This window comes from Moschus berezovskii, chromosome 16, assembly GCF_049115385.1.
Source record: "Moschus berezovskii isolate FMDL1 chromosome 16, NW_MosBer_1.0, whole genome shotgun sequence".
Classification (NCBI taxonomy): Eukaryota; Metazoa; Chordata; class Mammalia; order Artiodactyla; family Moschidae; genus Moschus; species Moschus berezovskii.
Genome location: NC_142475.1, coordinates 63,426,995 through 63,449,545, shown reverse-complemented (window position 1 = coordinate 63,449,545; position 22,551 = coordinate 63,426,995). Strand labels below are relative to the sequence as shown.

Sequence of the window (22,551 nt, the reverse complement as noted above, 5' to 3'; positions counted from 1 at the left end):
GGAGTGGGTTGCCATTTTCTTCTCCAGGAGCTCTTCCTGACCCAGAGATTGAGCTCGAGTTTCCTACATTGGCAGGTAGATTCTTTACCACTGAGCCACTGGAGAAGCCGAGCATGTCCTGATATTCCCCTACTTCCTGATCTTCAAGGTAGCAAAGTGCTTCTCCAGGATTCCGTAGAACCGAGGGCTATCATCTGTGATCATGCTCACCATACCTTATAGTTTATTGTATGATGTTTACCAATTTCCTATTGAGAAGCAAAGAAGCCTGGTAGGCAGAAGAGCTCATATTCTAACCCCTGGTGTTATGCCTATGAGTGTGGTACTTCACATGGCACAAGGGACTTTGCAGATGTAATTAATGTTAGTAATCAGTGGGCCAGTACAGCAGGGTTATCCTGGATCGTGCAGAGAACTATCTCTGAATGGGATCACAGAGATACCTCCAAAGAAGAGTCAGAGAGATTCCAAGTGTGAGAAGGGTTTGGTGGACTGCTGCTGACTTATAAGTGGGCTACATGCATGCCAAGTCACTTCAGTTGTGTCTGACTCTTTGTGACCCCCATGGACTGTAGCCTGCCAGGTTCCTCTGTCAATGGGATTCTCCAGGCAAGAGTACTGGAATGGGCTGCCATTTCCTGCTCCAGGGAATCTATCCAACCCACTGATGGAACCTGCATCTTTTACGTGTCCTACATTGGCAGGCATGTTCTTTACCACTAGTGGCACCTGGAAAGCACTAGAAGCGGGGACCCACCTGCAAAGAGAGTGGTGGCCTCCAGTCAACTTCCAGCAAAGTCATGGGGCCTCAGCCCCACAAACTGAATTTGACCAAACACTTTATTTTTGGGAAGTATAGTGGACTTATGGTACAGTATTAATATCAGGTGCATGACATGGTGATTCAACATTTTATAGATCATATACCATATAAAGTTGTTATGAAATAAAAACTATATTGCCTGTGCTGTACATCAGATCCTCTATCTTATTTTATTATTCCTAGTAGTTTGTACCTCTTAAACTTCTTCCCCTGCCTTGCTCCTCCCCCAGTCCTTTTCCCATTGGTAAACAGTAGTTTGTTCTCTGTATCTGTGAGTCTGTTTCTGTTTTATTATTTTTTTAGGTTCCACATGTAAGTGAAAACATACAGTATTTGTCTTTCTCTTTTCTGATCTATTTCACTAAGCATAATGCCTTCTGGGTTCATCCATGTTGTTGCAAATGGCTAAATTTCATTCTTTTTCATAGCTGAGTAATATTCCAGTGTGTGTGTGTGTCTGTGTATGTGTGTGTATCACATCTTTATCCATTCATCTGTTGATGGACGCTTAGGTTGCTCCCAAATCTTATTTTAAACTGCTAGGTTTGTGCTGATTCACACAGGCCGCTGTAGAAAACCAATACAGAATCACAGTGGTTGGGAACACAAGTGTTAGGCTCCTCTTTTCTGACTTCCAGAATGTTTGCTCCTCTTCAGGAGACCCTCAGGTCCTAGTGTCTCCCTTGCACCGTGTCCCAGCCCAGCTTCCGGCTCTCCTGAATCAAGTGATGCTGCCAGTTTATCTCTCCTACCGTCCACTTGTCACCCCTCAGTGGATTTTATCATCACAACATGGGGGTCAGCTCCCGATGTCACTGAGAGGCTGCAGTAGCCCCCAGCTCCAGGCCTTGCCTCCTCCCAGCCACTGTCTTCCCGCCCACCCTCCGCACTGCCCATGGCATCTTCCGGAAGCCCAGCTTGGCTTGCATCTGTCCCTTCCCAGTGAAGGCATGTGTGGTTTTCCTGTTCTCGCTGATCCCAAGGTCTAGAATTCACAGTCCTTAGGACAGAAGCATGCCTCTGCAGCCTGGCCTCCCAGGTCCTGCTCTGTGCATTTGCAGCCTGCTCTTATCCCTGAGCAAGCCCAAGCATTCCCAACCCCATGTCCATTGGTCCACCAGCCCTCTGGGCCCTGTTCCCATGCCATCTCAGCCTTACTCCCCTTGTGGAATCCCCGGAGGTACGGCCACTTAGATGTGTGAGTCACCAGGTGCATCTCCCCCTCGTATGGTACGTGCTTTCGAAGGACCTTTCTCCCCTGTCCTCCCCCAGCACCTCCTGCAGTGCTGGAGACATAATGACACCCATCACCCTTGCTTACTACCTGGTCAAGGGGGTTCCAGAATGACAGAGGAAAGCATCGGAACACTGAGGGTCTGTCTCTGCTGTTAGGCCTGCAGTTGCTCATTAAAATATCCCTTAAAAGAGTATTCCATGGATTCATTTTGTATCATCTTAAAATGGATGCCTCTAAGATCTTGAAACATGAAGTATTTGTATCTCCTTCTCCTGGTAACAACTATTCTGTTTGTAGGAGCAGCTGCTGCTGAGTTCAAAGGTGGCCTGAACATTGATGAGTAATATTTTACTATGTATGACTGTCGCCAGTTTTATAATAATCACTAACACATATTGACCACGTATTGATCATCGTTAGTCCTCAGGTCACTAAATCTTTACGCAGTGCACTGAGGTTGGACTACTAGTATCTCCATTTTATGGATGAGGAAACTAGGGCACAGAGATGTTGAGTGACTTACCCGAGGTCACACAGCAGTAGAGCACAATTTCCCGCCTAGGTGGTTTGTCTTGAGAACTTTGCAGCCACATTGTGCCGGGTACCTCCCTCTATAGGCACTGTTTTGTCCCACTCATCAGAAAGGAATGGCAACCCACTCCAGTATTCTTGCCTGGAGAATTCCACGGACAGAGGAACCTCGTGGGCTGTGTACAGTCCATGGGGTTGCAAAGAGTCAGACATGACTGAGCAACTAACACACACACTCAGAGGGGGAAATGATGCTGTGTCCCTTGGGTGAACATCATTAATGTTATTCCTGTAGTTGGTTGATTGTTGCTATTTTAAGCCCTTCACAGGGCTGTGAGGCTGGTGCAAGCAGCAAAATGACTCCCACTTCATAGATGTGTCCCATGTGAAATGCTCAAGTCCAAGGTCGCAATCCCACTGAACCCCACTGGGTACCAAGGACTTATGCTCCAGGACTCCTTGACCCCAGGCTGGAATCTCTTCTTCCACAGGGAGGACCCCTGACATGGCCCCGCCCCACCCCGCTCTAAACACTACTGTTCCCACACCAGGCTGACCATATTAGCACCCACGACAAGTATCTGCACCAGCCTGAGTGGGAAATGATGATGTTTTCTTTAGAATTTCGTTTCTGGTCTGTGGATTTTCCATTTGTGAGTTCTTATTGCCTGTTGGGAAAGAGAGGTCCATAGTTTTTTTTCTTCTCTTTTTTCCCATGCTGAGGAAACATGAAGTAAGGAGGCGAAATATCTTCCCCTATTCCATCCTAGGGAAGCCTGCCAAAGAGCCCGTCCTGCCGGCTGCTGGCGTGAAACCCGTCCCCATCCTCAGAAGCTGCATCCGCTCCTGGAGCTTTAGCCGGCACCTGGCCCCAGGGACCTCCACAGGGCCCTGCACATCGATGGCTGCAGGCAGCCGGACCCTGTCTTGGAATGTGCCCTCCAGAGCACAGCATCTTCTTGGCTCCAGAACTCCCGCTCTGCTGAGAAACTGAAGACTTCCTATTCCCAGTTCTGCCCCGCCCTCTTCATTACTTTTAATAGCCACGCAGGAAGTTTCTCTCCCTCCAGGAAAGATGGTCATCACACTTGTCAGCGTTCGTCTCGCTGTTTTCATCAAATCACCCAACTCCTCGGCACGAGCGTGTGAACCACATTTTAGAAGAGCTGAGAGCTCTGGATCTGGATCAGATGAGACGAAAGCTCAAATCCGGGCTGCGCCTTGGTCTGGCTGTGTGGCCCTGGGCGAGCTCCTTAACCTCTCTGAGCCGCCTTCAGTTCCGTGTTTGCCAGAGGGGAGATTTTGGTCCCAGCAAGTTAATTGATAAATTTGTGTTCCTCGCCTGGATGCACGCACAGTGGGCCCAGGGGTAATCACCTTCCTCATGGCACCCCCTCTTTGGATGATGACTCCCCAGAAAGGGTGGAGGAAGCCGGCGTGAGGAGGCGGGCAGAACACGACACGTAATGTGATGAAGCCGTTTCCCACTGAAAAAGTATTACAGAAGGTAGTTCATGACCACAGTTTTGCTCTATGGTGCTGGGGCTACATGCCAAGTTCAAGAACTTTATTCTCCTGTGTTTAATGGCGCTGAAGGACAGGCTGGAGTTTCTGGTGGCAGGCAGCACCGCCAGGCAGAGTTAATGCTTCCCCGTCTCTGCAGTCCTGGGGTCAGACCTGGCCCTGCTGACTGCACATTTACCAGCTCAGGGCCTTTGGACGCTTGAATTTCTCTGTGTCTTTATTTTTCTCACCTGAAAATGGCACTAAAAATAGCCCCACCTCACAGAGTTCCTGCGAGGCTTAGATGTGATAATGTGAGCCCAGGTTTAAAATGCCACCTGCCGTGTGAAGTGTGTGGGCACGAGCACCGTCATCACAGCTTTCCCCCTTTCTGTGTACACCTGGGAGGGTGTGTGTTTGCACATGCACTTGTACATGGGTTTACTTATGTCTGTTTCCCACTAGAATGTGAATGCTTTAGAGCTAGGAGCACATAACATCTCAGGGAGGTGTGGAGTGATTGGACAGCTGCATTTCTTCACCCGTCTTGGGGAGAAGGGGTTCAAAATGTGAGCTGAAGAATCCCTGTGCTGGAGTTGATGGAAAATGCTATCTCCTGGGCCCTGACCCAGCACCACTGGATCAGATGCTGGGCATCAGCTGGGATCCCCATCTGCCCTTTTCTTTCTAGTCTCAACCCAGCAGAGGCAGGAGAGCTGCAGACCCCTTGCAGAGCAGGGTTCGCTGCTCCTCTTCTCATCTCCAGTAAAACCAGGGCGTGGTGGGGTGGCGACGGGAGGAGGCGGATCAAGGAACATGGAGCCTTTGCTTGCCCTTGATCCTAGATTTATGGAGCTTGGAAATGCAGGGAAGACTGCATTCCTTTCTGTGGAACTGCTTCCTTCTTACCCACGTGCTCAAGTAGGGCTGCTGGTTGATCCCAACTATTTGACTCACAGCTATTTGCGTTCGTCCAGTATTGGGGGAAGGAAAACATTCAGTGACCAGAACCTGTGTGTGTTCTCAGCCTGCAGGTCCCTTCTGGGGCAGGTTCCCAGTTGTCACTACCGCTCCTCTTTGCCTGTGCTCTAGTGGCAGTGGCATAGGGCTTAGCGCTGGGGTCCAATCCTGACCAGGTTGCTTAGCTCAGTTGTTGTTTACTTGCTAAGTCATGTCTGACTCTTTTTGCAACTCCGTGGACCGTCTGCCAGGCTCTTCTGTCCATGGGATCCTCCAGGCAAGAATATACTGGAGTGGGTTGCTATTTTCTCCTCCAGGATATCTTCTCGACTCAGGGATGGGATCCGCGTCTCCTCCATTGGTAGGTGGATTCTTTACCACTGAACCACCGGGGACTCCCCCTTAGCTTAGTGACTTTATTTAATTATATGCACCCTGCCTTTTCTCTCTAATAAGCAATGCGGTGAACTGACTTCATGAATGGTCCAACTCATAACCTGTTCCCTGTATTTCTGATGCTGGACTCGATCGTGTGACTGGTTTTGTCCAGTGAAGTGTTAACAGGTACACTGCAAGGAGAGCTTTGAAAAAGCGTTTCCATTTGTGCTGTTGGACCTCTGTCATCACCATGGGAAGGACATTTCCAGACTGGCCTTCTGGTTCCAGGAGAAGGATGAGAGACACATATAAAACATAACCAAGGTGTTTTCATCATCCTAATTAAGACCAGCCTAGACCAGCTGACAACCAATCACCTCCCAGACCCCTGAGTGAGCCCAGCCAAGATCGTCAGAGCTGCCTGCCTGACCACCCAGGAGCATGGACACTTACTGCTTATGCCGCTGAGGTTGTATTGTTATGTGGTAATCTTCGGTGATAGAATGGGAAGTCCTTAATGACTGTTAGGTGAGTTGAATTCTATAAGGGCAGGGGTTGTCCAGTACCATATGCATTAACTGATACATCTGATGTATGACTGACTGATCTGATGAGGATAAATTAGGTATCCTCTCTGTGACCATGACAAGCACTTGCTGTCCCCTCTACACAGAGCATCTCTAATGGACAGGGATCACCGCCATTTCCCTATTCACTTGGTTTCCTATAGGAGCAGAGGTCCCATTAGTGGATATGCATAGCAGCGTAAGCGGAGAGAGAAAGAGGGAGTGTGTGTGTGTGTGTTGGGAAATACGGTAGCCATGGTCTTAGTTTGCAAAATCTAAAGGGTAAGCCTCGACTGATCTGCTGGATCCTTTGGGCCCCAGACCCCAGAGAATTCCTATTTTATTCCTCAGAGGGAACATGATTTGACACAGATATTAGTTTAAAAACCTACCATGGACGAGTTAGAGAAATAGCTGTCCCCATATTTTGGGCACTTGCTCCCCAGTAGGCCCTTTTTAGCCATTCTGGTTTGATTTTTCACAAGACTCTGCAGGGAGGAATTGCCTTTCCTATTTTAAAATGAAGAAACTCAGAGAGATCAAATGAATGACCAGGGCCACACAGCTAAAAAGGTGGCAGTGTGAGCTTTTACAAAAGTCCAGGGAGATAGTGAAGGACAGGCAAGCCTGGCGTGCTGCAGTCCATAGGGTCCACAGAGAGTTGGACACATTGAGTGACTGAACAGCAAGGGCTGCCTGACTGCACGACAGTCTCTTTTAAACCCTGTGGTACTCTGCAGGGACCTTAGCTGTCATCCAGGCCAGTCCCTTCATCACCTGGAACAGGAAACCTCACCTGGAGAGGGGGCGTGGCTTGCCCAAGGTTCTACATTCTGATCAGGTTACCTGACACCCCTTCTAGGGCCCTCAGGGTTGAGATCTCATTGGTCAGTGGGTGTCATAGAAGTGCCTCGGTAAGTTTCCCATGAAGGCATTGTCATTTTTCTGCGCTTCACATCAGCACCTTTAAATGACAGTATAGAACAGTATGGGCTTCCGTGGTGGTGCCTCATATGGTAAAGAATCCTCCTGTAGTGCGGGGTTTGATCCCTGGGTTGGAAAGATCCCCTGGAGGAGGGCATGACAACCCACTCCAGTATTCCTGCCTGGAGAATCCCATGGACAGAGGGGCCTGGTGGACTACAGTCCATGGGGTCACCAAGCGTTGCACATGACTGAACGCCCAAGCACAGCGTGTAGAACAGTATAGAACGCTGTCTCTGTGCTATTTCCACCCCACCAAGGGGCTGCCCCGAGGAGCCCCCATCCAGGCACTGGCTCGTCCATCCTCCTGCCTGCCAGCTCGGAGAGTGAGAGCGGGGCAGGCGCCAGGGAGGTCACGGGCCTTGGCTCAGGCTGGCGCTGGCTGGGCAGGAGGCGGAGGGAACAGCGGGCATAGGCCCTGCTTGGCCAGCCGCCCCGGGCACCTGCCATCCTTGTGTGTTTGCTCAGCAGGTCGGGAGAGGAAGCAGGATGCTTTCCGTTGGGCCCTGGGCGTTCCGGGCCCCGGGGGCCAGCTGCTGGGGCTGGCACCTTCTCTGAAGAGCTGTCTCTTGCCCTCTCTGTACCTCCCTCTCTCAACTACCTAACAAGCAGGTGATAATCTGACCAGCACCTAACGTCACCCTGGGGAGATGGCAGGAGACCTGGGTAGCACGCACAGAAGGAGCCCTGGCAGGGCGCCCGGGAGCTCGGCTTTAGGCCCGTTCAGACGCAGAGGAAAAGAGGTCCCCCTCTGGCAGGGCAGCACCCCAGGCCCCTACAAATGGCCCACTTTGTGCCATTCCCAGCCTGTTTTGTGCCACGTCAGCGAGTGTTTGCTGCAGTTCTGGCAAGAACCTGCGCTGACACACTGCCGGCCTTGGATTAGACATTAGGAGCAATTTCAGTTCATCCAGAGTCTCAGTACGACTCCCTTCCTGGTAGAACCACGAGTGAGGTTGGTTCCGAGGCCATTTCTTCTAACAAGAGGGTTTCTGCCTTGATAAGCACTTTCTCATACTTGATCTCGCCTCAAATCTTCCACACCCTGTGAATGAAGGATTGTTCAGTTCAGTTCAGTTCAGTTCAGTCGCTCAGTCGTGCCCCATTTTACAGGTGAAGTAACTGAGGCCAAAAGAGCTTAGGTAACTTACTCAGTGCCTTACAGGTAGAAGAAACAGTACCGCAGCAGAGACTGGGAGCCAGGTCTTGCCCTAAAAATCCAGCCAATTCACTCTTTAGTATTAGGAGATGTTAAAGAAGACATGGGTTTTTCTATCCAGGGGGATTGCATCCCAGTCAAGTAGAGAGAAAAGGAATGAACGTTTCCCTGAGTTGCTTTTTGTTTAGGCTCTATGACGTGTGGAGTCAGGGTTTCCCCAGTGGCTCAGTGGTGAAGAATCTGCCTGCAATGCAGGAGACACAGAGATGCAGGTTCAATCCTTGGGTCGGGAAGATCCCCTGGAGGAGGAAATGGCAACCCTTTCCAGTATTCTTACCCATGGACGGAGAAGCCTGTTGGGCTACAGTCCACGGGGTCGCAAGAATCAGATACGACTGAGCGACTCAGTGATTCGTGTTGTCCCATATTGTCTCTGGTGGCAGGTATTTACCTTCATGTTACCCCCGAGAAGCCAGGGCCCCCAGAGGCGATGCGTCTTTCCCCAATTGCCGATTACTGTGGACATGGGGGCAGAAATTGGGCCCATGTCTCAGCCTGCAGTGCCTCACCCTTCCTCTCTATGTGCCACATCCCTGTCTGCTTAGACCAATGTGCCAGGGCGGCCAGCGGGGCGAGAACGCTGGTGTACCTCCTGCCGGGGCTGGGTCTGCACCCAGAGCTGCTGATGCTCTGCTGGTCCTTCTGCAGGAAAAGCTCTGGCACCAGCCTCCTCTTTATAGTGTCCCTGCCACCCTCTGGTCCCGCCTCATGAATCTGTGATGTGGAAGGACCTTGTAGGTCCCCTGCTCCAGGCCCCTCATTTACCAACCAAGAAGTCTGGGGGCGGAAGAGATGGGACTGCCCACATCCCATGGAAGAGATGGCAGAGCTTGGGGTGGAATCCGAGACCCCTCTGCCTCCTGGGCCTGTGTGTGCTCTGACCTCCTTTCCCTTCCTGCCTCCCCTCCTCCTGGTCTTTCTGCCTCTGCTTCCTCTGATCCCTCGTGTTCTCCTGAAGGTCACCTGTTGGGACCCTTAACCACACACTGATGTGTGTTGGAAACCCCAGTTCCATTTATGCTTGATCATCAGCTCCAGGAAGAACACCAGGCCCTCAGAGGTGGGGGCCAGGTGTGACTGTATCTTTGGAACTGGCTAAACACTGGGACTGAGTCAGAGGTTCCTGCTTGGCCTGTGTGCCCGAGGGCAAGCTGCCTGTTGTCTCTGTAGTGACCCCCCCACCCCCAGCATTGTAGTCTCCTGCAGCAATGACTACAGCTTCCCATGTCTGGGTTCTTAGAATGTGCCAGGCTGTCTAGGCCTCATGGCGGTGGTTTCCTGGGAGCTGGCAAGGTGCTGTTAGAGAGGCATTTTGTTGGAGAGAGGAGTCCTACACTGAGGGCTTACCCCCACCTTCCAATGTGCTGACGTGCTTCCAGCCTGGGATGTTTATTGAGCACATATTATGTGTCTGGTACTAAGGCTTGGGGGTCAGTCAGTCACTTGTCCAAGATCACAGCTGGTGATGGAGTCAAGAGGGGAGCCCAGGTGTCTGTCTCTAGGTCCCGTGTCAGGTCCCAGACTTCTGTGGCTTCTGCCCTGTCTTCATCTTGGAGAGACCCTGGGATTATACCTGTGCAAACCAGCCAAGGCAGGGCTTCTGTTGTTCTGGCTCATGGCTGGCGTTCAGCGACACAAGAGTGTCTGGCTCCTGGTGGCTGGGCGGGCACATTGGCCTAGGGGAGAGAAGACTGAATTCTCTGCAAGGCACAGCCCCCAAGTCCTACAGATCCCTGACAGATGCAGCATGTGGCCCTGAAGCTGGCCGTCGCCACCTGCCAAGGTGCCTTTCCTGGGCCCAGGTTCCCGCCATGCGGGAGCCAGGCCTGCACGCTCTTGCCTACCACCCGGGGCCACCGCACCTTGGGGCCTCCCGGTTCCCGCCCTCCTTCCCGCCAGGGCTCCCGCCCAACCAGCCCACAACGGCCTCCTTTTGTTCTCCCGTCGCGGTTTCGGGCAGACCCGGCCAGCCCGGCCCCCCGGCTCGCTTCACCCACCCCTTTGAAGCCTTGACGGGCAGCCAACGGAGCTGGCCGAGTGCACACAGCCCGGGGCTTGTGCCAGGGCCCTGGCAGCCCCTTCCCGCCTCGCTGGCTCTCTGGAGCTGGCCGGGCCGAGGCCCCCGCACGCGGGAACAGGACATGCCCGGATGTTCGCCTGCGCCTTTATCCGAGGCAGCTGGATGGGCTCTGGGTCCAGTTCCCAGGCCGCCTCCGTAGCGAGCCTCACAGCCTATCCTGGGCCCCCTGGACCCCACAGAGGAACAGGAGCAGCCCGCCAGCTTCCGAGCTCTCTAAGGAAAGGCAGGACGGGAGGGGGGCGGCCCACGGGCCTTGGCCCCGGACCTGCGTTGAGCGCCACTCTCTGCCGTCCCCAGCCCTGGGACTCACCTGCCTCGTGCCTTAGTCTCCCCTCTGTAAGCGGGAAGAACAGAACATCCTAGTTCACAGATGTCCAGGGAGGAGGAAAGCCGTCGTGAAGGTCTGCCTGCTAGTTGCTGGAGCACGTTGTCACTTGGTGGTGATGGTCACTGTGGACGAGCCCAGGAAGAGCAGGGGGCCATTGGCGACTCCAGCGTGGCCTCCGGGGACCTGGCCTCCCCGCCGCATTCCCAGGCTCCTGCCCCTGTTATTCCCGTTAAATACCCAGGGGACAATGAAGGGTGCTCTGCTCTTTGTAATTTTGAAAGCATCTCCTGGCACCTACTGCAAGGTGGGCCTCTGTTGGCAGTCACTGCGTGAATGAACAAAGCCCGCTTCCTCTGTGGTCCCATTTCTCACGTTTAAGGTGGCTTTCCACGTGGCCGCCCTCAGCTTGTCTACTCCTCAGGCCAGGACCGTGTCATTCATTCCAGGGGAATGTCAACAAGCAGACATTTTCCTCTGCCCATCTCCAAGGCCAGGCCTGGAGCAGGTGCTCAGTAAATGAACACTGGGTTGCGGAAGCAAGTGTATCTCTGCTGTGGATTTGCGGCAGCGCCCTCGCCACAAACCTATTTTGCCCTCTTTCATCACAGGCGACAGTCAAGTTCCCCAGGCCTATCGAATTGCCAGCAATCTTCCTACCATCACTGGTCCAGAGGCAGTTTGGACTTCAGCCCCTGCCCACCCCACCTGGGCTTGGCACACCTGGACTGGTTTGGAACAGAGCTCATGGCTGAGGGTGAAGTCACACCTGGAACGATTGTAAGACCAGGCACCTCCTCTTCGTGACTCTCCCAGGCTGCGTGGCGGGCGGCGGGTAGCTGGCAGGGGCGACGCCTTGGCACCGCCGCGCTCTTGTGTCTGTGGCCAGCGGGGCCTTTGATGCCCTCCAGGGCCGCCTGCCCGGCCGAGTGCATTTGTGGAAGACAAAAGCTGCAAAAAAAGCAGCACAAATAACTTGAAAACGACCCAGACACTGCCAGGGAGCTTATCAGCCTGTTTCCTGGGTTTTGTTGTTGGAGTAAGGAGGCCAGGGGAGCGATTCTGGCCTTCATTCTGGCCTGCACCTTGCACAGGCGCGATGCACCGTTAACCTCAAAGCTTGCGACCCCTCCCCTGCTCTGTGCTACGGCCCTCTCATGTGTCAGATGGGCTTAATAAGACCAAACTCTGTGTTCCTGTGAGGATTGGAGGCTGGGAGGAAAGAAGCTGCAGGGCAGAAGAGTAGTGCCCTCTTCTTCCCCGGGGTGCAGAGAGACACCAGTATCCGTCAAATTTCCCTCTGGGCCAACCTCCCCCCACAGCTAGGATAGAACATAGCAGAGGATTCCTCTTGTAACTCTGGGAACCTTTGGAAAAGGAGCTTCTGAAACGTCTCTGTCTTGGGGGAATGAGGCCCTTCAGCCATTGATTGACCACAGCACGCAGGCTGGGGCCTCACCGGTTACATTTCCAGCCTGGAGGTTGGAAACTCAGTCGGGGTTCTGACTTCAAAATAGGCCTTTAAGCAAGTAGATCCTCCTTGTAGGGTTGGAGCTCTTTCTCCTCCTGTCCTGCCCTGCTTCACCCAGGGCGGAGCCCCAAGGAATAAAAAATGCCAAATTCAGTCTCCGACCTCCAACCTCGAGTCTGGTCCTTAACAGCACTGTTCTCTGCTCACTCACCTTGGGCCCCTGTCCATGATGCTGCCCCAGGCCAGAGACAAGGCTGAGGGTGATGGCTGGGTGGCCGAATTTGGAAGGCAGGGCAGCCATCTGCTTTGCAGGCCTGCCTCCCTGCCTCTGCTGAGCTGTGAGCTTGATGGTGGTATCGTCTGCACCTCTTTTGCCCCGACTTTGGCCTGATAAAAGCAAAGTGCGGAGCCTTGAATGGGGGAGATAGAAACCAGAGGCACCCTCTCTCTCCCCTCCCTGCTTCCTCTCTGCACCTACTCTGTGCCAAACATCAATCCAAGTATTTATTTACTTTTTCAAGTGAACTAGAGGTTTATAAAGAGGATGCTCTTTCCCCTGCCAGAACGAGCCTTCTTTTCCTCCCAGAAAAACTCCTATTCAGCCTACTGTACCCAGCTGCAGAGCCCCCTTCTCCATGAGGCTCTCCTGTCCTCTGGCTAGAGTTACTGCCTCTCTGCTTAGGTCTGCCAGACCTCTAGGGCTATGTTCTAGCTTCCTACAGTGTTCTGGTTTATCTTTGTGTGTGCCCACCTGGCCCTTTGAAAGCAGCAATGGCGACTCCTTTATTTAACTCAGCATCCCCAGTGCCACAGGGTCAAGCACACGTGGAGTAGACTTGTGTGTTCGGAGTGGGACTGTGTGAGCGGGGATGCCCTCACTTGGTTCAGCCAGGACTGGGACTTCAGATCACTCAACTCTGGAGTGGCGGCTGGAATGACTGACTGTCACACCCAGCACCATCTACAGACAACGCCTGTGACTCCGTGTTTGCAGTTTGACCCTCATTCTTGGCAGATTTGTGTTGGAGTAGAAAGAGCCCAGCCTTAGAATTTGATAGACTCCTTCTTTCTGCTTATCTCAGTTGGTGATTTGGAGTAAGTTACTTCTGCCCCGTGCCTCCGTTTCTCCACCTGTAAGATGGACGTAGGAATGTTTACTTTGCCTGATTTGTTGAATAGAATAGAGATGATGTTTGCATTGCCCTGGTGTTAGCAGTAACTATCATTGTGGTCGTCTTTTCTCTGAAAAGGAGCCATTCTTAGTATCTCTTGGGGTTGAGAGGAGGGACAACAAAAGCATTTGTGGCAGGAGACAATATTTGAGGCTTCTCAGGGTTTGTTTTGGGCTTCCCAGGTGGCGCTAACGGTAAAGAACCCACTTGTCAATGCAGGAGATAAAAGAAATGCCGGTTTGACCCCTGGATCAGACAGATCACCGGAGAAGGGCAGGACAACACACTGCAGTATTCTTGCCTGGAAAATCCCATGGACAGAGGAGCCTGGCAGGCTACAGTCTATAGTGTAGCAAAGAGTTGGACACGACCGAGCATGCACGCATCCCCTGAGTTTGTTTCTTGTGGGAAAAGTGCCTTCATGAGTGTACAGCAATAAGCCTGCTGGCTATTCCAGCCCTGCCTGGGTTCCCAGGAAGTGAGCAGGAAAAGAGCCACCTGTTGCTTGCTGGCCTGCTGTGGGAACACACGGAAACAGGGGAACAAATGTTACCCATCAGGGACTTCCTTCTTCCAGTAAGATGCCAGCACCTTACACTTCATTCCTCGTAGATACGGATCTCCTGGTGGAACTTTCTCCTGCTTGCACTTGGGACTCAGGGATGATGTGGGTCAGTAGGATTGTGTTCCTTCCCTGGACCCTCCCTTTTTCTTCCCAGCCTTCCCTGCATCTGCCTTTACTGGGCACTCACTGTATGGCAGACACGATGCTATGTACTGGGAACCTGATGATGAGTGACACATGCTGCAGGAGAAAGACAAGTCCATGCACGTGGTTGGTTCAGTAGCAGCCCCCCCAAAGATATCCACATCCTAGAGCCCCCTTCCAGATGATTGTCACCTTCCATGGCCAAGGAGACATGGAAGCGTGGTTCAGGATCTTGAGATGGCAAGACTATCTTGGATTGCCTGGGTGGACCCGTTGTTATCACAGGCATCTTTGTGAGAGGGAGATTTGACAACACAAAAGGACAAGGTATTATGACCATGGAAGCAGGTATTGGAGTGATGCAGTCAGGAGCTGAGGAATGCCCACAACTTCTAGACATGGAAGAGGTAGGGAACGTGTTTTGCCTTGGGGTCTCTAGGAGCTCAGTTGGTAAAGAATCTGCCTGCAATGCAGGCGACCCTGGTTTGATTCCTGGGTCGGGAAGATCCACTGGAGAAGGGATAGGCTATCCACTCCAGTATTCTTGGGCTTCCCTTGTGGCTCAGCTGGTAAAGAATCTGCCTGCAATGCGGGAGACCTGGGTTCGATCACTGGGTCAGGAAGATCCCCTGCAGAAGGGAAAGGCTACCCACTCCAGTATTCTGGCCTGAAGAATTCCATGGACTGTATAGTCCATGGCCTCGGAAAGAGTCGGACACGACTGAACAACCTTCACTTTCACTTTCTCCAGGAGGAACCAGCCCTGGTGGCACCTTGGTTTTAGCACTTGAGGACTTCTGGACTTCTGACCTTCAGAGCTGTAAGAGTCTAGAACGTGAGACGCTTGTCCAAACACTTACCCAACTAAAGAGCTGTGGGGCCAGGACTCCAGCAGGTCCCCCGTCCCCACCCTCTCCCTTGCTGCACTCTGCCACCTCCGGGAGCAGCTTGCTGGGGTTACGAGAGGCAGTTCAGACGCTTAGAGGAAAACAGAAGGAATGTGGAGTACAGGGGACCCTGCCTGTTTACACTAATTAAGTGAGGGAACAGTTTAAACATCGGCATCCTTTGCTGTGATGAGGCCAGAGGAGAGCAGGTGCACGTTTGTGCTGCCGTGGCAGCTGGTGGAACGCTGGAGTGGGTTTCCTTAGCAGTGTGCACCAACGGCCTTGATGGTGTCTGTCATTCTGCTACCTCGTTTCTCAGCTTTATCCTAAGGGGATAATCCAGAGAAAGGTTAAAAAAAGCACTCATTTGTGAAAACGTCCATTAAACCATGGTTCTTTTTTTTTAATGAACACCTATTTACCTATTTATACCAATTATAAATTACCAATTATATTTATTACGTTTATTACCAATTATAAACATTTGTTTTATTTACTTCATCTTTTTCTAATGTATTTTAAAGTAAATTATAGACATCATGATATCTCATGTCTGTATATCTCAGGTAACTTCCATTTAGGGTAATAAAAAGTTGAAACCAAACGATTAAATGGAGAATGGTTAAGTCCACTATGATTATCTACCTAGCATAATATTATGAGATCTTTAAAATGATCATTTTTGAAGTTCCCATTACAGGCTGTCTTAGGACTCTATACTTTCCCTTTATATGACTTGCCATGCTCCATAATCATTTAATTACCTGATTATCGAATTAATGTCTGTTTCCCCAACTCATTTGATAGGGACAGTGCCCGTTTTGCTCACCACTTTTTTCTTGACTGCCCAGCAGGGTGCCTGGTTCATAGCAGGTGCAAAATAAAATTGGTTGACTAAATGCTATCCGAGCATTTTTAGATCCTTGAAATAACATGCTGAGTGATGCAAGCAAAGCACATCATCTCGTATGAGCACGATGTGAAAATGAAAATGCACGTGCATACAGATGACCTCCAGAAGGCAGCGCTGGGAATTTCACGTGTTTCTGCCTGCACGTTGGGAGAGGCGGGTGAGATTTGTTCCTCCTGCTTTATTTTCCTCCATGTGGCAGTCCTGCCATCTCTGTCATCAGGGAGGTACCCGCCGTCCTGCGTCCCGTGTGCTTGGTGCAGTCCAGGAGAAGAGGTATATCCACATGGAGTAAGAAGACTTGGTTTTGAAGCTGACACTCTCCTTTACCTCCTTCAGGACTCTGAGCAACCCCTGAACTTTTGTGAGCTTAGTTCCTTCAAGCTGAATAGGTGATGCTGGTACCTGCCCCTCTGTCTTTCTCTAATTAGATGAAATAAGGATGGCTCATGGAGGGGAGAGCACCCTGTACTGTGTTCCCAAGCTGGCTTCTCCCCATCCTCCTCCACCATGACATCTCAGCCCCTGGCACTCAGAGGAGCCCTGCCAGTGCCCTCATGCCCTCTAGATGGAGAAGGAGTGAGCAGCTGCCCAGAGGTGCACGGTGCAGTCAGGGTTCTGTGTCCATCTGAAAATCCCTGCTGACCATAACCGGGAAGGTGACAGCTAATTAACTTGGAGTGTTTTCACCGTGCTCAGTCATCTCACTAATTGATGGGTCCATCAGTCATCCAGCGGTGTTTACTGAGTGCTTATTCCATACGATTGCATATTCATTAACTTTCGGTGACTGCTGACTGCACCCAGACTCTGGCACTAGAATCTCTGGTGGGGGTTTTCCAGGTAGCTCAGTGGTATATAAAGAATCCACCTGCCAATGCAGGAGACACAGGAAACGTGGATTCGATCCCTGGGCTGGGAAGATCCCGAGGAGGAGGACATGGCAGCCCACTCTAGTATTCTTGCCTGGAGGATCCCACGGACAGAGAAGCCTGGCGGGCTACAGTCCAGGAGGTCGCAAAGAGTCAGACACGACTTAGCACGCAGCATGGGGGAGTCTCCTTTGAGCCCCAGGGCTCTCCAGGAGTCTCCTTCCCGTCTTCTTCCCGTGCAGTCTGAGCAGCATTATTGCTCAGCACTTACTTATTCAGCACTCTCCACGCACCCTGTGCTCCCCTGGGCACGAAGATGCTACAGGGAGGGCCTGTGGTCATGGGGAACATGCTGGTGATAAACTGGAGGCTGGGGAAGAAATCCAAGAATTACCAGTGGTGGTACCTTCTAGTAGGGGGTGCAGCCCAATTCATGGACTCGAGGGTGGTAGTCTGTGGAATTATAGGACCCTGTTAGTAATCAAGACGCCCTCTCATTAGGCCTGCCCTCCTGCTCAGTCCTGGTTCAGCCCTTTCAGGATCATTTCCATGTGTTCATGAACAGTTCCCATCAGTTGTCTTGTTGGGGGCAAACTCCTTTATTGTTTAGAAGAACAAGCTCTGGAGCAGGCTGTGTCCCACTCCCTGAGAGTCTCCCTGGGCGCAGTCGGGGGAGGCCCCACAGGGACCTGGAATCTGGCCTAGCTGATGAAACACCTGCAGTATCTAGGCAGGTCCTCGGAGGTCTGCCCAAGTTCTAGAGGACAAAGGATGGCAGTTGCTCTCTCCCTCCCCCAGAGTCTTCAGACAAGGGCTCAGAGGGAGAGGGACTCAGGAGGGCGGGGAGGGAGAATGAGTTCCCTGGCCCTGCCGGCCACTTGGCACCATGCCCTGCCCCTGCTCTGGCCCATCGGGAGGCTTTCTTCCTCCTGGCTACGGCCAGATACCACATCTTCTTTCTGTCTTTGTTCTCTGGCTTTTTCTGGCCACGGCTGCGGATGTGTGAAATGGTAGCCCTTGGCAGCGTGCTCTTAGAAGACGCCGCGCACCTGCATGAGTTCACACACCGCACCCCACCCCACCTCCCGCCTCTTCTTACCTGGACACCACCTAATTCTTCTTTTACAACATGATTCAGAGAATAATCCACACCAGCTGCTTTAGGAGGTCTTTCACAGATGCACACCCCAGCCTGCACCCTCCTCTATTTTATCCTTTGGCTCCCCGGGCAGCCTCCCAGTAAGGTCCTCAGGTTAATGCCCTAATGTCTTCATGATCATTACTTGGCTTCTAAGGCCTTGGTGGGTGCTGGCTGGGCTTCAGTAAATGACCTATCGGGGTACTGAGAGTTGGGTAGGCCCCCACTCCCGCCCTGGGGAGAAATATGGTCCAGCCACAAAGATCAGGAAAGACTCAAAGATGAAATAGTTCTGAGGGGGTCATAGAAGGGATGTTGGCTCTTGCTCTATCAAGATAGGGCCGTTGGAGGCTTCAGAACAGATCTGACTTGTGTTTTAACTAAATCCTTCTAGCTTCTGTGCTGGCAATGGACTGAAAATGGCAAAGACAGAAGCAGATGAACCAGTTAAGAGGCTACTGCAGAAATCCAGGGGCAGGATAACGGTGACTGTGGTCACAGAGGATGCTGTGAGAAGGGATCGGATATGACTATATCATGGAGGGGGAATTTGCTGGTGGATTGGATACAGGGTATCAGATAAAGGGTGACCTCAAGATTTTCCCTTGAGCAAATAGAGAATGAAGTTTTCATTTACTCATAAGGAGGATCAGTGGGTGAGTGTGGTGGGCAGGAATGGATTCATCCTTGAGATGTTATTTGGATGTTAGACATACAGGTGGAGATATTCAGGAAGCAGCTGGGTGTATGAATCTGCAGTGTGAAGGTTAATTTCACATCAGCTTAACTAGGTATCCAGCTATTTGATCAGTTTATATATCACTGTTAAGGTGTCTTTTGGATGGCATTAACATCTATATCAATAGACTCTGAGGGAAGCAGATTACCCTCCCTAGTGTGGGTGGGCCACATCTAATCAGTTGATGGCACCAAGGGAAAAAGACTGAAAACCTCCAAGGAAGTGGGGATTTGGCCTCCAGACAGCCTTCAGACTTGAGCTGCAGCATCTCCTCTTCCCTGGGTCTCCATCCTGCTGGCCCACCCTACAGATTTTGGATTTGCCAGCCTCCACAATGAATGTTTAAGCCAATTCCTTAAAATGTCTAAAGGAGATCAATCCTGAGTATTCACTGGAAGGACTGATGCTGAAGCTGAAACTCTAATACTTTGGCCACCTGATATGAAGAACTGACTCATTTGAAAAGACCCTGATGCTGGGAAAGATTGAAGGTGGGAGGAGAAGGGGACAACAGAGGATAAGATGGTTGGATGGCATCACCTACTGGATGGATATGAGTGTGAGTAAGCTCTGGGAGTTGGTGATGGACAGGGAAGCCTAGCTTTCTGCAGTCCATGGGGTCGCAAAGAGTCAGACATGACTGAGTGACTGAACTGAAATCCGTCAGTTCTCTCCTGTTATTTCTTTGCCTGTTTCTCTGGAGAACCCTGAGAACGTGGGTAAGAGATGGAGTAAAGGGCTGTGTCTTTCGGTGCCTATTTGGGAGTCATGTTATTTCAGCCTTGAGACTGCACATGAGCACCAAGAGAGCACACATGGACAGAGGCAATTGGTCTACTGGCCTCTCCATCCGAAGCTGAGAGATTCAGAAACCGTTTGTGTATATGTGATTTTTATGGGGCCCTTACCATGTGCTGGGCATCCCCCATCACTGGATGCTGCCTCTTCTTAAAGCCAGACCCATCTATCTCCTTGTTTGTTCTGGAAGGTTGGGAAATGATCCCAATGGAGCCACTTATTTATCTGACAGATGTTTTGCAATTCCTGTGTCTTACCTCCTCTGGGCAGCAGAATGGAATCAGCTGTTCCTTCCCTGCATCAGTAACAGATTATCCCAGCCTTGTCTTCCTGCCAGGCCACCTTCAGTTCCCTAAACCTCCAGCCTCTTGAAGCCATGTAGTGTCTCTTGACAGCCAGTAATAGCATTTGTTAAAACCCGTGAAGCCTCCTTTCTAGCAAGTGTTGGTAAAAATAGTTCTGCAACCCCAAGGAACAGGGTCATTTGAACTTGGTGACTCAAGAAACCTTTGGGACAAATAATGAAAAGTACACAGGACTGTGGTGAGGAATTGTTCCCGCCCTCTTTGTTCTTTGCTATTCCTTTTTTTTTTTTTTTTTTTAGTGTGTGTGAGGCGGAATGCTTAACCCATATTTTCCAAGAACTGTGTAGGTGGGTTGCTGGGGACAATTGATTTTTAGGGAAGTATTGGTCTTCTGGATGTGGAAACCATGAAGCAAAGAATAACATTGTGCAAGAGGTGTTCCGATGACCAGGTCTGGGCTAATTATGGTGCCGTGTGCTTGGGCCCCTGTGTTGTCCGAGGTGTCACTTCTGCCTGAGTTGCATTTTGCTCTGGACTCAGGGTGATGCCAGGAGCCTTGTTCTAGCCAGCCGTCATGTGGATCATCTACTTTCTAAGGCTGTGCCTGGTTCTGAATGAGAGGAAGTGCAGCCTGGCAGGTAGAAGGGACACATCTCCTTACATTCTTTTATGTAAGGAATGCCGAGTCCTGGTTCCCATCCTTCCTCTAATTTGCTGTGTGACCTCAGGCAAGTTTTCTCACCTCTCTGAGCAGTGATGTCTTCGTCTATGTTGAGTTTGGGCTTGGTTATCTCTGAGGGATAGGACTCCAACCACCCCTGGGAGGGTTGTTGTTCAGTCACTTGAGTCGTGTCCAACTCTGCAATCCCAGAAACTGGAGTCCGCCAGGCTCCTCTGTCCTTTGCTATCTACCAGAGTTTGCTCAAATTCATGTCCTTTGAATCAGTGATGCTGTTTAACCATCTTATCCTATGGGAGGGTTCAGTTCAGTTCAGTCGCTCAGTCGTGTCCAACTCTTTGTGACCCCGTGAATCACAGCACGCCAGGCCACCCTGTCCATCACCAACTCCCGGAGTTCACTGAAACTCATACCCATCGAGTCGGTGATGCCATACCTTAAATAAAGGACCACCCCACCCTCAGCATCCTGCCAGGTGTTGTATTGTGTGGGACCAGTACTGCCAAATACATTTTTGGACTTTGTAAGGAAATTTCCTGGATTTTTAGATGTAGGCAGTGAATTCAGAAGTATTTTAGACATCCTATGGGTGAAACGTAGCCAGAAAGAGCCCACAGTTCTTCAGTTTTACCTCTGTACAAATGCACTGCTCCTCATGGGTTATCACGGGCTGGGGGCTGGAAACTGAGGAATGCTCATTTGATTTTTTTTTTTTTTTTTGTCTTGAAACCAGTACAAGTATTTTCAAGGTGGTGTGGAAACAGTCAGACTGGAAACTGGGTCATAAGATGGATACTGCCTGGAGGCCTAGAGGGAAGCGTGACCTTCCTTTTCTCGTGGGTGTGAGTGTTCACAAGGCAGTGAGCTCAGTCAGCTGATCTCCTTAGGACTTAATCCCAGGTCCAGCCACCAGCCTTGTCCCTGATTCCATGGACTCTGTGGCATTCAGAGCTGGAGGAGATCAAATATTTCAGTGTATTCATTATTCACCCAGCAGTATATCTTGTAGTTCTTCTCTGTGTGCATACACACCTTATTCATTTTTAACTGCTGTGTAGTAGTCCATGTTTCCCGCCCCCCCTCACCCCCCCACTCTTCCATACTAATGAACAGGCTTCTCAGGTGGCACTAGTGGTAAAGAAACCACTTGCCAACTCAGGAGACACAAGCGATGCAGGTTCGATCAGGAAGATCCCTTGGAGGAGGAAATGTCAACCCACTCCAGTATTCTTGCCTGGAGAATCCCATGGACGGAGGAGCCTGGTGGGCTACGGCCCATAGGGTCACAGAGTTGGACACGACTGAAGCAATTTAGTAGGAATGCATATTAATGGTTATACTTTGCTTTTATCTGTTTTCCTCTTTTATTCCTTCCCTCTCTCCCTTTTCCTTTTCTTCTTCTCTTGCATCCATCCATCTCTGGATCCACTGGTCAGGCACACTCTCCCTACAGATGTGAGATGTACAGGGCAAAACCCTGAAGCCTTGCCTCCAGGAGCTCCAATCCACCGGGAAATCAGAGAAAAAGCAAATTGTGGAGACTTCCTGGAAGCAAATTCTTCAACAGTCTTTACAAAGGAGGCTTTTGGAGTATGCGTCTCTGAGGCAGTTGCCCGTATTTCAAAGGAAGAGTCAACTTTCAGGCCTGCTGTGTTACCTTGTCTGCTTCTGGGACCTTTCAGCACCATCACGGGCTGCCCAGCCTCTCCTTCCCGTGCCGGAGGCTGCAGTTTGAGCAGAAAAGCTCTGGAATGATGGCCCTGAGGAGGGCATGAGCTGTCCTGGGCTTTTCCCTTTGCTGTGGAAGCCAGGAGGACCTTGAGCAAAGTTGCGAATCAGCAGTCAGCCTGAAATGGAGGCGGAGACTCAGGTCTTCTTCCTTCAGAGGCAATTAAGATGAATAAACTGGGAGTGAAGGTGGAGCGTCTCAGGGACAGAGAGGACCAAGAGCCTACAGTCTCCGCCCCTTTATTTTCCAGATGGGCTTCAGACACGTGTTTCCTGCCGTAGGTCGTTCTGTGCTTCCCTCTCCTTTCATCCTCTGCCTTTCTTGCTTCTTTTCTTACGAGCCTCTTGACAGTGATCACAGTAACCATCCACAGAGCCTCACTCTCTGGCAAAAGGGGTTCTAGGAATAGAAGAATTAATGTGTGCGGCTCAGAGCCCCGCAGCCTACTCTGCTTTTCATCACCTCGGTCATCTGAACAAGTCATTTAAGCAATCTGTGTCGCAGTTTTGTCCTGCGTAAAGTGGGGAAACAATCAC

At 51.1% G+C, this 22,551-nt stretch overlaps 1 long non-coding RNA gene across 19 annotated transcripts in view; it reads left to right on the top strand.

Moving 5' to 3' along the window:
• The window catches only part of LOC129559830 (uncharacterized), a 229,023-nt gene that overhangs the window by 175,700 nt on the left and 30,772 nt on the right, over nucleotides 1–22,551 (top strand). The window contains exon 5 of one of the 19 annotated variants that reach the window (XR_008686660.2): nucleotides 11,218–11,386. The exons of 17 other annotated variants lie outside the window; for them this stretch is intronic. This is a non-coding gene — a long non-coding RNA (uncharacterized LOC129559830). Of the gene's footprint in view, nucleotides 1–3,361; nucleotides 4,099–11,217; nucleotides 11,387–22,551 lie in introns of all 19 variants that reach the window. One more of the 19 variants, XR_008686657.2, reaches the window with a different exon arrangement.